Source organism: Pinus tabuliformis, chromosome 4_2 (assembly GCF_031772625.1).
Source record: "Pinus tabuliformis cultivar Carrire ecotype Pingquan chromosome 4_2, CPIR1, whole genome shotgun sequence".
NCBI lineage: Eukaryota > Viridiplantae > Streptophyta > Pinopsida > Pinales > Pinaceae > Pinus > Pinus tabuliformis.
This window is the reverse complement of record NC_142304.1, coordinates 225493355-225509768: the sequence shown is the minus strand read 5'-3', so window position 1 is coordinate 225509768 and position 16414 is coordinate 225493355. Positions and strand designations below refer to the sequence as shown.

The window sequence follows — 16414 nt, the reverse complement described above, 5'->3', positions numbered from 1 at the left end:
TAGACATTTTTGTGCCTTACAGCATGAAGCATGAAATGTCAATAATCTGAGGGATCCCAAGTCCCTAAACATGTTGTTCCTACCCCTAGAGGAACAAGGTCAGCAAACCATAGCACTAAATATCAGTTCTCCACCTGAAAACACTCAAAAACAAGCTAATTCTGGATCATGTCAACTGCTCCACTGAGCATCTGCGCTGAATGTCAACTGCTCCACTCTGTACCTGCGCTGAATGTCAAAAGCAATGAAGGCTACCTGCGCTGGGCGAGATTGGCCAAGTGGCACAGTCATTCCTCAAGGTGTCAAATGCCCAGGAAGCTTCCAAAATGACACTTGGATCAGGGAATTCGCCTTGTGATGAGTAAGAGGATCTAGATCCCCAAGTGGAAGCAAGAACCTCCAAGTGGACTCAAGAACTGAAGAATAACTAAAGTGGGAGAGGACACTAGTCAGCTTCATGCCAGCCTCAAGCTGACTCATCCTTTCTCCAAATCTCCTATATATAGAGCTCTCTCATGAGGTCTAGGGAGGCTGGAATCTTGTGAATGTAAGGAAGTGCTGTTGGTTTGAGTATAGAACTATTGGGTGATTTGCTTGAAGGAGGTGAAGAGGAGATTTCTTTCTGCTGGGAGGTGTTGCTGGATTGGGCCTTTTATGGTTGTAACACTCTCAGAACTTTACTTCCTCCATTAATAAAGTATTTGAGGTTCTTCTATATGCATGTGTCTCAATGGCGTATTGATGCTTGCATATTTGATTTATTCTAATCCTTGAATCAATTATGGATGTATGCTTCTTGTAGTTTCCCTTTCTTGTGCTTTTGCAGGATCTTTGTGTAGCTGGGCCAGTGAAAGAGCAAGGAGCTGGGAGCAAGCAGCAAAGAGGGAAGATTGGATCAACCATTAGCGGAAGATAACGGTTAGTGGATCCCTTTCTCCTCTCTCTTACATCTCATAAAGAAGTAATCTTGAATAGCTTTGCATTCGGTTGTTGCTGAGGTACTATCACCCTTAGAGTGGGATAGGGTCATTCCGTATTGGATACTTTTCCAAACAACAAATTGGCGACTCCACTGGGGATCGTATCTTGTTGGTTGTTTGTGTTTTTGCTATTCATTTCATAAACACAGGGAGTACCGAATCGAACTGCATTTGGATCTTTCAAATGCAAAGTAGAGGGCAGCTACTCTAGCTCAGTTTCTGAGCAAGTTTATGATTTGAAGAGCTGATCCACAAGGACTCTGAACAGCTCTTAGTGATAGCTCTTCATCCTCCTTTTCATCCCTTAGTGTGTACTTGACTGATAGCTTCTGATTTGGCCAAAAACTGTGAATTTTTTAGCAATCTGTGACCCGGAAACCAAGAGAAACGAAAGTTTCGTTCTTCAGTGCAGGCTGTGTGAAGGCTGTCTGCATTTCAGCGCAGTTCCCGAAGGGGCTACCTGTGCTGAATGTCAAACTGACAGTGTACTACCTGCGCTGAACCAGTTTTGCCTAGTGCTACTGGGGTTCCCTGCTGTTTATTGCCCTGTTTTCACCCTTGTTTTTGCAGCCAGTTACCAGTCAATGTACCTATCTGAAACCAACTTTCCTTGCCACTATTCCGCCTCGGTTGTATAAAGAAACTATGTTTGTTCTTTGTGTATTTCTTGTATCATTTACAGTTTCCCATAACGAAAGTGAACTAGTCCTGCTGTGGCCTCTTAGATCTAGACCTGTGATAAAGTGTCGTTCTGATCTTAAGAGTTAGTTTATTTGCTGTTCATAGCTGATTGAGCTTTTGCTTTCGTCATATGGTTTGAATTTATATATTTCTTGTGTTGAAACAAGTAAATCTTAAGGTGTATTTTGATTTTGGACAAGCTTGTTTGCTTTCGCTTGAAATTGAATTCAAAGTTATACAACAGCTTTCTTTTTGTATCGCACCAACATTAAGAAAGAGAAAAGAAATACTTGCATTGTGCATGTGCATTATGACGGTTTGCATGTTGATTTAGGAAAAAGTGCATTAGTGTGTGCTCTATGATCTGTGTGAAAAGATGTTGTCTTTCTTTTCCCTCAGTAGTTAAGATTTTCAAAGTTGAAAGATTGAAAAGCTTGCTTATCATCTTAGACTGCATTTAGGAGTGTTACTATACATCTCGTGGTGATCCATAAAGGCAAACTGCTAAACAAGATCAACCTTAAAATAAATTGAATTTACACAACAACGCATTGAAACATAACGCAAACACATAGAGGTCTAAGCTAGAGACGTGTTCCGGCGTCGTTAAACGTGATATCTTAGCGTTGAGTGGTTGGGTGATTCCTCCACGGTGAAGCGATAAGTATCAATACGGACTTGTGCTCCCACGTATCGTCGCGTATATATTGGGAGACCCCTATAGGAACAAAGCCTTTATCCATAGGAAGCCGTGTCGGCCGCCCTACTGATCGCAATGCAGTGAACACAGCATTCACGAAGATCGACCACTCGTACCGTAAAACGTATTCAGTGGTTTTGCGAAAAGTTGGCACACCCTCTGCCTAGATCTCCAGAGTAGTTTTTTTTGGCCTTTTTCAAACTCTATAACTGAAAAATTCCATCCGAGCATTTGTCACTTCGGGCTCGTTAAAACATCGAAGGAGGCTAGAGTCATCTTTAGCTTTTTCTCGACTCTTTAAAAGTGAAAAAGCAAGTTGTGTCTAAGCGTCGTTAAAATTTATTTTAAACAGGATAATCATCACCTTTCCCTCATTGATCTTCGAAGTTAGTCTTTTGGCATCGTAAGTTCTTGTAGAATCGCTAAGAAATCTTTTGGATAGACTAGATATGTCTGAACAACCGTCGACATCTAAGACTGTGTCGTCCGACACAACAACAGTAGAGCCTCCTGCTACTACTCCAAAGATGTTTGCTGGTATACCATCTGTCCCGGCAAATTGTCAACAACAAGCCGGAGTCCAATCAGGGACAACGACATGGTTAGTTCCTATTTCTTCATCCGGATTATCATCTGGTATTTCTTATGTTGAAACTCAACAAATTGATCCAATGTGTCTTCAAAGGCCAATTTACCCTTTAAGTACTGGATTTCCGTCATATGGAGGGCAGTATGCTCTTTCATTGTTCCCTCCCAGAGAACAACCATATGAGAGTTTACAACAAAGTTCAGGTCAAGCTGGAATTACATCCAGCGGTTGGGTACCAATACTGCCTCAACAACCAGGGGTTGTATATTCAACGCAACCAGTACACCCTGTGTCGAATATTACCACCATACCTGCTATAGTGAATGTGTCGCAAGTACAAGCTCCACCTGTTGTATGTCAATCTCAGGTTGCAATACAACAACCTCTTGTCTCAATGACTCAATCACAATCTCAGGGTAGTGCCTCCTTATCTGGAGCGACTCAGGCGCAAACAAGTACTGTGACTCCTCATCCTGGTCAATCATCCAGTATTGGTCAATAGCAAATGGTCCAACAACCAGAGCTGGTTCAATCTCAACAACCGCCATTCCAGCAATCATATCAAGGACCTGAGCAACAAATATTTGTAAGTAATGGGAAACCATACTATAATGGTTATGCCCATCAACCTTGTCAAAGTTGCCAGCATTATGCTGGTTTGCAAAGACCCATTACTCAGGTGATCCCATCTTATCCTGGGTATGCTTCGCCTAACCTGAATCAACAGTTGCCCTTTGTAGCAACTCTAGAATTACCAGATCTAAACCGGCTGACGAATGATCCAATTGCTTATGCCCCTTGGTGGCCAGCGATTCCACATAAACTTCCGTCAGATATTCCTAAATTTAATGGAAATCCGGGTGAAGACCCGTCGAATCATGTGATGACATTCCATCTGTGGTGTTCATCGAACACCCTGAATGATGATTCGATAAGACTTCGCCTCTTTCAGAGGACGTTAACGGGTCCAGCGGCAAAATGGTACATTGAATTGCCTAGAGCTTCGTTCGACAACTTTAGTACCTTAGCCACAACCTTTTTAACCCATTTTCAATTACCAATAAGGTATGAAACGGGAACAGAACTCCTTACCAACTTCAAACAGACGACTGCCACCCACATATATGATCATATACATGAGTGGCGACGTCGTCGTAGGATGGTAAAAACGTACGTTCCCGATCAGCTATTAGCTGAATGGTTTATCAAGTCATTACTTCCTGCAATCACGGAAGATGTGGCAAAGGGGGGAGTCGTAACGGAAGAGCAGGTTATCGCTCGTGCGCAATATCTGGACTTGGTCTATACTCATTCCATCACGCTCTATGACAAAATACCTGACGCCCCTAGACCGGAATTCTCAATTCCTCCTCCTCCTAAATCAAACAATGACTCTCACGCCGGCGATGGCGTGATTAGGAAACACAAAATTTCTAGTCAAAATGCAAATGAAGAACTCCTTGCCTCAGAAGTAAATGCCATGTCGATCGACAAGGGCAAACGACTGAAGCAACCAGAGGGCAAGAAGAAAAAGAAAGGGAGAAAAAGGAAACCCCCGGCAGGGTGTCATATATGCGATGAGGATCATTGGACGGAATATTGTCCACATATAGTTGAAGTTAAGAAACTCTTTAAGAGTCCAAAAACCCCAGCAGTATTGACTGATCCGTTTCCCAACCCAGGTCAAAATCTGGTTGCTAACCAAAATGCTTCCCGATCCCAAGTGCTTATGTTGTCTGTCTCAAAGCAGCAGAATGATGCTTTGACAAGGAATAAAGATTACAGGAATCCACGGCTATCGAATAAAAAAGCTAATGAACAACCTAGTAGTTCGACAACAACTTTAACCAAAGCTGTGCCACCCAACATTCCTGAACCTATGATAAAGTTGCCAAAGGGAGTAGTACACAAATCGACATTTAATCCTCGTGCCAAAATAGCACAGAATTATAATATAATAGAGGACCTGGCTCAATCGTCGTCCGCTATGTCGACACTTGAGGTGCCGCAAAATTGCCCCTCCCAAGAGCAAGCTTTATCATCAGCAATAGGTGGGATTGGCCCAATGGATTCCAATCTTGTGGCCTTTGATCATAAAGGATATGACCCTCAGTTACCAGCTCAACTAGCTTTCCTTATTCAAGTGAAAGCCCTCAACAAAACTGTTCATCGAACAATTATTGATGAGGGGGCATCTACATGTCTTATGTCGATGAGTTGCTGGAAAAATTTAGGCTCACCACCCTTGTCGAAATCATCAACTACGTTAAAAGCATTTGATGGACGATCATACACTCCATACGGGATTTTAAGTAACTTCCAAGTTGAACTGGGGGGCAAAACAGTAGGAATTGATGTTGAAGTAATTGATGGAAACCTAGATTACAACATCCTACTGGGAAGGCCCTGGATATATGCCATGGCCGCAGTTGTGTCGACCTACTTCAGGAGGATTGCATTTCCCTTTCAAGGAAGAATTACAATCGTCGACCAACAAACATTCCTCCCCGACAGTTCACAAGTTACGGGAAGCATTCCAATGATCCATGGAAGCGATCATTCGCTTCAAAATATTGGGGTAGGCCTCCTGAAAGACCCTGCTTTAATGGGTACTTTCGCCCTACCGCCTCCAAGTAATCTGGCGGGAGTGGCCATGGTGGAAACCTACAATATGAAATCTTCTATATCTAATGGATTCGGAAGATTCCTAAACATTTTGTCAGCGTGGATCATCGCCCTAATAGAAATACTGTAAATATAGTGGGCTCCGAGGACGGTTCTTATCTCGTGTCAACCTCGTTAAAAAATGAAACAAGGAGTCATGAGGATAGTTTTTTTACTGTGTCAACCTCATTAAAAAATGAAACAAATACCCTTTCCGAGTCTCAAAGGTAAACCTTCATTCCAACCACCGAGTTGGATGCAATGAAGCTTGGGGGGGGGGCATGCACCTCGATTTGCATTATTATGCTGGGGGCATGAAAACTTATTCGAGCAGTTTTAGCATAAATTTCATGCTCGTTAAAAAATAAACGCAAGAACCGAGCAGTTTTAGCACATAGTTCATGCTCGTTAAAAAATAAACATAAGATCGAGCAGTTTTACCATGGAATTTATGCTCGTTAAAAAATAGAAAAGCGTGAGCAAGAGTTTCCTCCAGAGTTTAAGCTCATTAAAAAATGAACCTATTCCAGTAAATAACCATTGTGATCGTAAATTTATTAGCCATAAAAAGCCTTGGTCGTGTTTGCACCTACCACCTCCATTCCATTTGGCTGATCGTTCACCCCCATATGATTGTTTACCCATTTTGAGGAACATCTGCGAAGAGTGATTTCACCTAGCCATCCTTGTGACACTGCCGTGATTGGAAAATTCCAACCTGTACTTGGAATCTGCTGCTATCCCTGTTTATCACTCGTTCCTCAAAAGACGAGTCTTCTTTGAGCTCTTTTCATCTGACTCGTAAAATATGAAAAGTTTGCCGAGTTTTGGCCTTCCAGCTCGTTAAAGTGACCGGAAGAGCTATCCCTCCTCTAGATTTTAATCTTTTTGGACCTGAGGGATTATTGCACAAAAAGGTCGAGCGCTTGTTTTATTCGGCTCGTTAAAGTTATTGAAAACTCATCCCTTCTGTATTGTTTTATACTTTTTCGGACTTAAGGGATTAGATGACGAAAAATGAATTTTGGAGTTAACTTTCTGTACCTTTTCAGACTCTCTAAAAATGAAAAGGACCGAGTTTTCCTTGTCGTTAGACTCGTTAAAATGATTAAATAGCGACAAACTTGTCTTTAGACGAGAACGAGTTTCCCTATCGCTAAGCTCGTTAAAACATAGCGATGGGCTTGCCCGAAGGGCAGGTTATAGAACAAGCATATGTTATCCTCCTCAAGCTTGACAAAAATAAAGAGGTACTGGTCAGAAATGACTGGGGAAAAATTGGGAGAACCTCAAAGCTTTAATGGTAGCAAGTCGCTCTTGAACATGACACTTTGTCCTCTGTATCACATCGGGTTGGGTTGTTTCATTCACCGGTCTCATCACCATGGTCTTCGCCAAACCATCCACATTTGGGGTAATGCTACCGATCCATCACATCAGTGTCGTTATATGTTCAAGAGATGTTGTTCAGAAAGAGTCAACCGTGTCCCATCCACTGCCATACATTATCCTTCATCCACCCATGATCGCCACCCTGAACCATATCTCACAGATTGTTTTTCACCTCCACTAAAATCATTAGCTCCGTTCTGTGTCACTGATGTGGGATTCATTAAGGCCCTCCTTTGACGGATCGCTTCTTGTCGACTTCAGCTCATTATCCAAGAAGTTGATCTAGGAACACCCCCCTCAGTACTTTGAAGCTTGCATGCCTCAATGGCAAGTTTCTCACTTCCGGCGACAGGTATACATCAATGACCTTCGACAAGAAGATTTTGCGTGGTGTTCGACGCCAAGTCCTTTATTCACACCACGTGAATTGTACTGCAGTACCTTGAGGGTCATTATCATTATCGGTGATACCTCTCGCGCTTGTTAACGGTTTACATTATTGACCGGTAATCAAGCGATGTCTTTCCATGTTCGACTTCAACGTAATTCTCACATGGATTGACTTGTACTTAGAGTGAAGATCGAAAAAGTTTGAAGACCCCGGATCTAGTTTCATCCATCCGGGCTGCGATATATATTCAGGATATAAAAACATCTGACATGTACATCATTGCAACAGATGATCATCCTACTCAAAGGATGATAATTTCAGCAGAGAATTATCAGTCTATCATCAGACGATCGTCTGTTATATGTACCAAAATGAATTTATAAAGTTGAGCATGGGAATGCCCGCCTCAGCTAGATCATGAAAGCAGAATGAAAAAAATAATGTATTGTATTGTATTTTATTACAGGGCACCTCTCAGCGATTGAATGAACTTCGGATCCTCCTGATAAAGCATTTCACCCGATAAATGACCTCATACTTTAGGGGGCAACTGTTATAGACATTTTTGTGCCTTACAGCATGAAGCATGAAATGTCAATAATCTGAGGGATCCCAAGTCCCTAAACATGTTGTTCCTACCCCTAGAGGAACAAGGTCAGCAAACCACAGCACTAAATATTAGTTCTCCACCTGAAAACACTCAAAAACAAGCTAATTCTGGATCATGTCAACTGCTCCACTGAGCATCTGCGCTGAATGTCAACTGCTCCACTCTGTACCTACGCTGAATGTCAAAAGAAATGAAGGCTACCTGCGCTGGGTGAGATTGGCCAAGTGGCACAGTCATTCCTCAAGGTGTCAAATGCCCAGGAAGCTTCCAAAATGACACTTGGATCAGGGAATTCGCCTTGTGATGAGTAAGAGGATCTAGATATCCAAGTGGAAGCAAGAACCTCCAAGTGGGCTCAAGAACTGAAGAATAACTAAAGTGGGAGAGGACACTAGTCAGCTTCATGCCAGCCTCAAGCTGACTCATCCTTTCTCCAAATCTCCTATATATAGAGCTCTCTCATGAGGTCTAGGGAGGCTGGAATCTTGTGAATGTAAGGAAGTGCTGTTGGTTTGAGTATAGAACTATTGGGTGATTTGCTTGAAGGAGGTGAAGAGGAGATTTCTTTCTGCTGGGAGGTGTTGCTGGATTGGGCCTTTTATGGTTGTAACACTCTCAGAACTTTACTTATTCCATTAATAAAGTATTTGAGGTTCTTCTATATGCATGTGTCTCAATGGTGTATTGATGCTTGTATATTTGATTTATTCTAATCCTTGAATCAATTATGGATGTATGCTTCTTGTAGTTTCCCTTTCTTGTGCTTTTGCAGGATCTTTGTGTAGCTGGGCCAGTGAAAGAGCAAGGAGCTGGGAGCAAGCAGCAAAGAGGGAAGATTGGATCAACCATTAGCGGAAGATAACGGTTAGTGGATCCCTTTCTCCTCTCTCTTACATCTCATAAAGAAGTAATCTTGAATAGCTTTGCATTCGGTTGTTGCTGAGGTACTATCACCCTTAGAGTGGGATAGGGTCATTCCGTATTGGATACTTTTCCCAACAACACCCTTTTCCTCCATTGTCAGCTTGGTTCTTAGTAGATTTTGGGGTGAGACGTGCACCAGTACCATGGCTTGCTTGTTCTTCTTAGGTATCGATGTGCGTGATGATTTAGGTATCTCAGTAACTATCCCGACGCTCTTTGCGACTTCCACTTCCGCAATTCCTACACGGCTACCATGACTGCTATTGCTCTAGTATCCATGAATTCTCCGGGTGCTTCCATAGTGAAATTCCATAGAGCTCTCAGTGTCTTTGGTAATTTATCAAGTAGCGAATTCGCTTTCAAAATATTGAACAAGTCTTGGATCATGAATTCTCGAGTGTGCAACAATTCAGTTCTCAAATTTCCAAGTGTTGTTTGCTTGACAACCACTTGTAATTTATAGTGCCTTTTGAATTTGAATTCAACTGTTCCCCCCACATTTGGTCCATTAATTCTAGATTGGTAGTAGATTTTCAAGAATCTAGCCCATAATGTTCACCTCAAATGCTTGTCATCTAGTCCATTTGGTCTCAAACCAAGCATCACATCATGAATAGTGACTTTAACAGTCACCTTCTGACCAACCTACGTGGCAGAGTAGCTATCCTTGCATTGTCGTAGACCCTATGACACTTCACTACTACATGCAATTCTCACATCCCATAGTTCATGGGCAGAGTAATTTATAGTCTTGCACCTCCTTTCAGTTGCCTGGAGCGCTAAGACTATGCCTCGGTTGGCTAGTCAAATGGTTGGGCCTCCTCTGTATGGCTTCAAACGACTACTATTCACTTTTCCTGGGAATGGTTCTCCATTCAAATTTACCAGCTGGAGACTCATAAATGGTTGGAGACCCATAATTTCGAAATTAGCTACAAAGTCATTATAATTTTGAAGTTTAAACTTCATAAAATCATATCTATGTTGACAATTTTCTAGGTCCTTCAAGTGTATCACTTCATCAATTGATGACATTTCTCAACTGAACTAGGTTTATATGTAATTTGTTTTCTAATTTAAAGCGTGCACCAATGACATATTGATTTTTCATATCTTAATCAAATACAATGACGATTGGGATTTTTACTCATAGGGATGTCATCTAGATCAAATGGATATCTTGTTCTAGGCCTAGAGTTTCCACCTATTAATCCTTTCTTCCAAATCCATGTAATTACTATTCTGTGAAATTTCATTTATTACTTTAATTTTTTTTTGGCATGTTTGAAGTCTAAAAAATTTTTTTTTGGGCAGATCTTACCCAGCATTTTGGTAATCCTGAAAATTTAATCATATAATCAATAATTTCTCACTTGATTTCAACATAGAAAATTCACAACTAATATACTGAGCACATATCGAGCCAACTGTTGTCAACTATTCATCTTGGAATCACCATCATATTCCATGGTGATTTCCCTCTCTTTGCAACAATCATTTTTTTTTGAAATAAAGAATGCCATTCTCCTTTATGATTGAGGTTTATTGGTTGGAGATTGTTTTTCTAACTAACTTATATAGGAAATTTTGGTGATTTTCAGCACGTATCATGATTCTTCTCTAATACAATAATCAATTCATCTTGTGAATTGAGTCTATCTCAAGTGGTTAAGAAGAAATTGTTATTCACCTCAACCATTTTCAATCCTTGTGATGTGTTCACTCTTCGCGAGCCAGTGGTTGATTGAGACTCTTTATGATCTGAGGATTATCCCTTTCTTGTTCATTGGCTAGAGGGTGGGTGGCTTGAAGGTGGGGTTGTAAGTTACATGTGAAAAAAAATAAACATCTCATTTTGCATAGCTTACTACTAGAACATGTCTTGTGCTTGTCTTCGATGAGATGCAGTTTCAAAGTAATATGCTATTCTCTTGTTTTTTCATGTAGGTAGAATTTCTTTTTCTTGGGAAAAAATATCTAGTATTTTTATATTGATAATAAGAATACATCCATATATGCCAGTAGGCATTCCTAAAGGCCAAGTAGCCTAAAAAACTATTTGTTGAGAAAAGCCCAAATCTAAAAAACCTTAAAAGAATTTGTAGCCATATGATTTGTCAAGTGACCACCCTCTCAAAAGGATACATCTATACTCCTATTATCTATACAGACCGTTCATCCACAATCCAAAAGTTAATCATTTACTTGCCCCTATTTATATAATTTACATCGATGTTATAGTCAAAATTACCATATAGAACTATTGAAAACACTGATAAGATCATTTGTCATATTTCAGAAAAAACATAGAGAGAGTAACAAGATTATTTAGTGCCAAGTGTCATGAAGAAATTTTGTTTGCTGTCCTTCCTTCAAATTTGTGACTTTTAATGAGGCTAGGTCCATTTCCAAGTCAACTTTGGACAATCTACCTGCTTCTTGATTCCTGTTCTTGGTCAAAGGAAACATAAAAATAGAAGGTAAGTTGTATGTTTTGAAAAAGAGGCTGCAAGTGGTAGCTCAAAAGTTTAGAGGCTTTTTTCAACCAATTTATGACTGGATTTGAGTCCCCATATGCATGAAGGTAGGAAATCCTGTATTCTTGAGCTAAGATGAAACAAAAGTTTTAGAGACTTTACGTCTGTATAGTTGTTTGAGGCATGATTGATACAAGCTGGAAAGGATGTGGGTCCCTAATACGTTTTTGTATCAGCCTGTAAACATTTTTATATAAATTCTATTTTGTTTTATGAATAGGTTTGCATGTGTAAAAGTCTACAAGTAAAGCACAACCTTTTAAGTGGTGCGCTTATGCATTTGGATTTAGTGCAACAATGCTATAGTTGGAGATTAACCTTTGCATCAATGGGATTTTAGTTCAGAACATTTTGCAGAAGGTGGAGGCAAGAGAGGTTGGAAATAGATGGTTCGGTAAGATGAGGATTTGTGCTCATCCATTAAGAAAATTTGTGGTTATAATGAAACTTCATGCATTGATCAACGTGTTTTCTATTTTTCATTGTGCACCCTTTTGCATGGCCACTACCTTCTTCATCAATAGTACAACACTAACTCCATCACTTACTTGGCTTGATTTCCTTTGTGAGATTGAAACAGAGCATAGACATAACTGACACATACTGAATACTCAACATCCAATGCTTTACAATGGTAGAAAATATAGCATGCTGTAACTTTTTTGATAAAATCAACAACATAGAAAACATGCTAGCATGCAATTGGGAAATAAACTCTATACCAATAGTGGTGCTTCCCCTCTTCTTAAATTCATGTCTGAGTTTCCCTAAATCATAAAGAGAAGCATTAGGATGAAATCCATTGTCCACATATATCGTCATGGGCTTCTCATCTCCAGTTTTAGGATCAACAATCTTTAACACAAAAACAATAAACACATTATGTACCATTGCGGCAGCTCTCCAATGACTCTAACTTTGGAAATTATAGAACATGGGGGTTTACAACCTTTGCTTCAACTGGGATAATCTCATATTTGAACTTCCCTGCAATTATTGTTGCTATTGTGTGCCTATGAGGTTCAACCTAAAAAACAATTCTAGTAATTAATATTCAACTCCAATTCCTTACCTTCGTTGATTAATTCATATGAACTACACCAACGTTGACTTCACTCAAATCAAAATATTAAAATATCATCCATATACCACTTCTTGATCTTGGTCTTGACGTGAAACTCCATAGTGGTCAGCTACATTTTCTGAGATGATAACCATGGGAAAAAGACAATCTTGTGCATTCCTGAAAAATTCAACCTATTGCAAGTGGTAGCAAAATCCATCAATGCCTTTCAGAAAAATCTTTAATGAAGTAATTATATATCTATCCTTGTGCAGGTGTGTGTGTGTGTGTGTGTATATGCATAAATATGAAGACTATATTAAATACATAGAAGAGTATGGACAAAAACATCAAATTGAAACTATTGACAAAATTAAAAGCCTTATGTTTACAACATCATTAACTTTTATTGATGCCTACCTTTGAATTGATAGAACCTTCCCACACCATAGGATTGATAGTCATTAACTCTACTCCTGCACTGACGCCTGAAGAAAAAAAATTGAAATCATAAACTTATCTAAACTCAAACCTGCTATGATAATCCAGTGGTAGCAAACATATATTGACATACCAATATCATAAAACCCAGCTGCAACATCTACAATTGCTTATCAGTCTAAAGATCATTGTCTATTGATAGTGTTTACATGTACAATCTCCAGAGAGATGATGTGGTAAGCAACTTGGAGTTGTCACAAAAACTCAAGCATCCAACAAGAAAATAATTCATTTGACACATGAAATGCTAGGATATACACTTGGGATTCCATCATAAAAAGTAGCCATCCTGAAATCATTAGCATGTTGAGAGCTAGATGTAAGAACAATACCCACTAAAATATCACCAACTTCCACTGGATTAAATCTAGCCTTTTCAGTCAATGCTTGCAGGAAGCTAGCGAACATTCAGAGACAAATTTGTGCACTCATGCTTCATGGACCATAATGGTTAGGGGAGAATTTTCAAACTGCAAAAAAAAATCATGAATCAATTTATCAGTGGAACTACTGATCCATACCTTAAAAATAGGAGCAAGAAAGTCATCGATAAGAGTATCCTTAAATCCTCCACATTTAACCTTGCAAATAGGGGTACGATAAGCCTTGCAAACATGATAATCAGATAGAGAAAAACTTGGTGTTGATCAGCTAATCAACAATAATTAGGAAAATTTTGAACTTAATCAACCACATATGATAAAATTCAAAGCATTGGAAGAGATTTCTTGAAAAACTAGCAATTAATTTGGAAAAAAATGGAAACTTACGCAACAATGACAATAACATCACCAAACTCAACAACTCTTTCATAGGAAGCACTGTGTCTAGCAACATAAACTGAAGCCTAGTAAAAGAAAATAATGATCGATACTTATACTCTCACTAGAAGATCCATGTGTTAAATATACTCAACATAGTCTGGACTCTATTCTAATGTAAAGAAGATAAAATACATTTTTAATAATATATTTATGGGAAAACCAAATTAACAATGGCCTAAAACAAGGGTACAACAAATCTAGTTAAGGGGATTCAATTGTTAGGATTCACCTTGGCTCGGGAATGATAGTATATAGCTAGTGGTTTTGGGCCCATGGTATTATGCCAGTTATATTTGGATGCAAATAAGCTTATAAATAGGCTTATTAGTCTCCATTGCAATGTGCCAAATTTTGAGCAAGTGTGGGCTTCCCGCCCATTGTAAAGGGCCAAGGATTTACCAGCTTGGCTACGATTTCATGGAATTATGTTAGTTAGGTTGTCCCCATAGTTGGGGTTTTCCTAGGGTATTTATAGGGTTGTTAGTGTGTGTGATTGCTTCTATATTGTGTTGATGATTATGTTTATTTACCTTGCTTTTATACATGACACCAATTAAGTTGAATTTAACACAAGCATCCATTAACCCCCATACAATAGTACCTCAAGCATTCTGAATCCATCAACACATTCGAACATATAACATCAAATTTATCATTTCAACACAGTATCAACTACCATACCCATTGCACAAAAAGTTATGAACAATAGTTTTCACCCAAAAACTCCACAAAACACAACACTCACAGCCCCTACCCCAACCCCCACCCGGACTAAATTCAAAAAAGAAAACAAAAATAGGAAGGTTGATATGTAAGCATAGAGTAGATTTCACCATATTTTTTTATTTCAAAGAATTCTTAGTGAGTATCCATTTGTATGGATTACTTTAACTTTATTTCTGGTGTTACAATTCCCTTTAGGCTTTGACACAAGACCATTGTGTGGGTTGGGGCTGCCCATTCTTCAGGGCACATAGAGAGTCGAGTTTTTGCCTTTCACTCCCCTCCATTCTAGTAATTTTGTGGAATTCTTTTGGGTGGTGCCAAACATGGTCCATTAGACCAAAATCATAGATAATCCTAAAAGTTAATTGTAACACTTAATAATTCCCAAAAAACTATAGCCTCAAATTGCACCCAATAACCAAAATAAAAAGGAAATGGAGCAGAAGGATCTAGGTCCATTTTGAAAAAAAAAACATCTTGTATGAAGTTAAGTTCTACTGTAATTTTTAAAACCTATGTTGGAAAACCCACTAAAGTCAAAGAACCATAATCTTGTAATTAAATTTGAAAATAAAGAAACCTCTTCATATTTTGGTTGCGAATACAATGACTTACAACCTTGGCTCTCATCTATCATCACTGAAGAGGCTAGCCCTAATGTTTGCTACATCTCCCTAACTCTCTTAGATACTTGAACTGCCAATACCTTGGTCCACATTTAAATGGTTTCTTCTATTATTATTATTCAAGTTGTCATATGTGATGTTGTCCTCTAGGTCTGTGATTTTCCATCTGTGAATTTTGCATCATTATCCTATAGGAGCTTCAGTAGAATTTTCCATTTAAACTCAATGTTCTTAAAAACCTTAACTTCATGATGCCAATCCTCTTTGTTCAACTCCATTCGTTGTCAATCCCCTACATTCTCTAACTGTTTTCTCCACCTTTTATAACATTAAGTCATGTCACATGATACAGTCTCTTCCTGGTTGTTGTATCATGGAAGTGATGCCACCATGAATTGGTGAGCTAACAAGTTTGAAGTAGTTGTACATTTAACATGACTAGAGGTGACAGTATTCTCAAACATTCACATGTGTTGCACATTCTCTTAATTTCTTCCAATAAGGAGGGGTCTGAATTCTCACTTAAATTTTCTTTAGTGCCAAATGATCTCCTTATTTACCTATCTGGTTCCTCATTTTTTGAACCATCTTGTTACATAGGAAAACCTTATTACACGAATCTTCACAACAAGACACCTAATTTCCTACAAGATATCCTGAATACTCCTATATTTGATACCCAATTTATTTGAAACCTGATTACTGGAGAGTAAAGACTGTTTCAATATTGAGCATATCGTTGCCTTATTTAGTACATAATTTAGTCCCTGAATTGGAGCCTCAAATTCAGCCTTTATTTTATATGCCAATGGAGAAAGAAAAAATGATACTATCTTTGTGATTCATTATTACCCCATCATTCCCAGATCTGCTTGCTTGGACCCTAGTTGCCCCATCAAGATTTAATATGAACTAACTCTCAAGTGGTACTTATCTAGGAAAGGGGTTCAGTTTGGTGGAAAATTGTATCAATTTGTGGATGTATGTCTATATCTACTCTTGTTTTGACTATTTTCAATTTTATTTTCTTTGTTGATAGAACTTGATGTTTTTCTTTGTGTACCTTGTTTTTACTTTATTTATACTATGTCTGATTTTCACACTATTGGGAAGATTTGTGACACTACAAAAGATGATTGAATGGTAAGATAATATTATTCACATTCTATGGATTATTACTTTTCTTTTGGTATGCCTATTATAGCA

The 16414-nt window shown here is 38.9% G+C and overlaps 1 pseudogene; it reads right to left on the bottom strand.

Moving 5' to 3' along the window:
* Positions 1-14437, bottom strand: part of LOC149168900 (3-ketoacyl-CoA thiolase 2, peroxisomal-like) — a 44067-nt pseudogene extending 29630 nt beyond the window's left edge.
* Positions 14438-16414: the final 1977 nt, after the last annotated feature.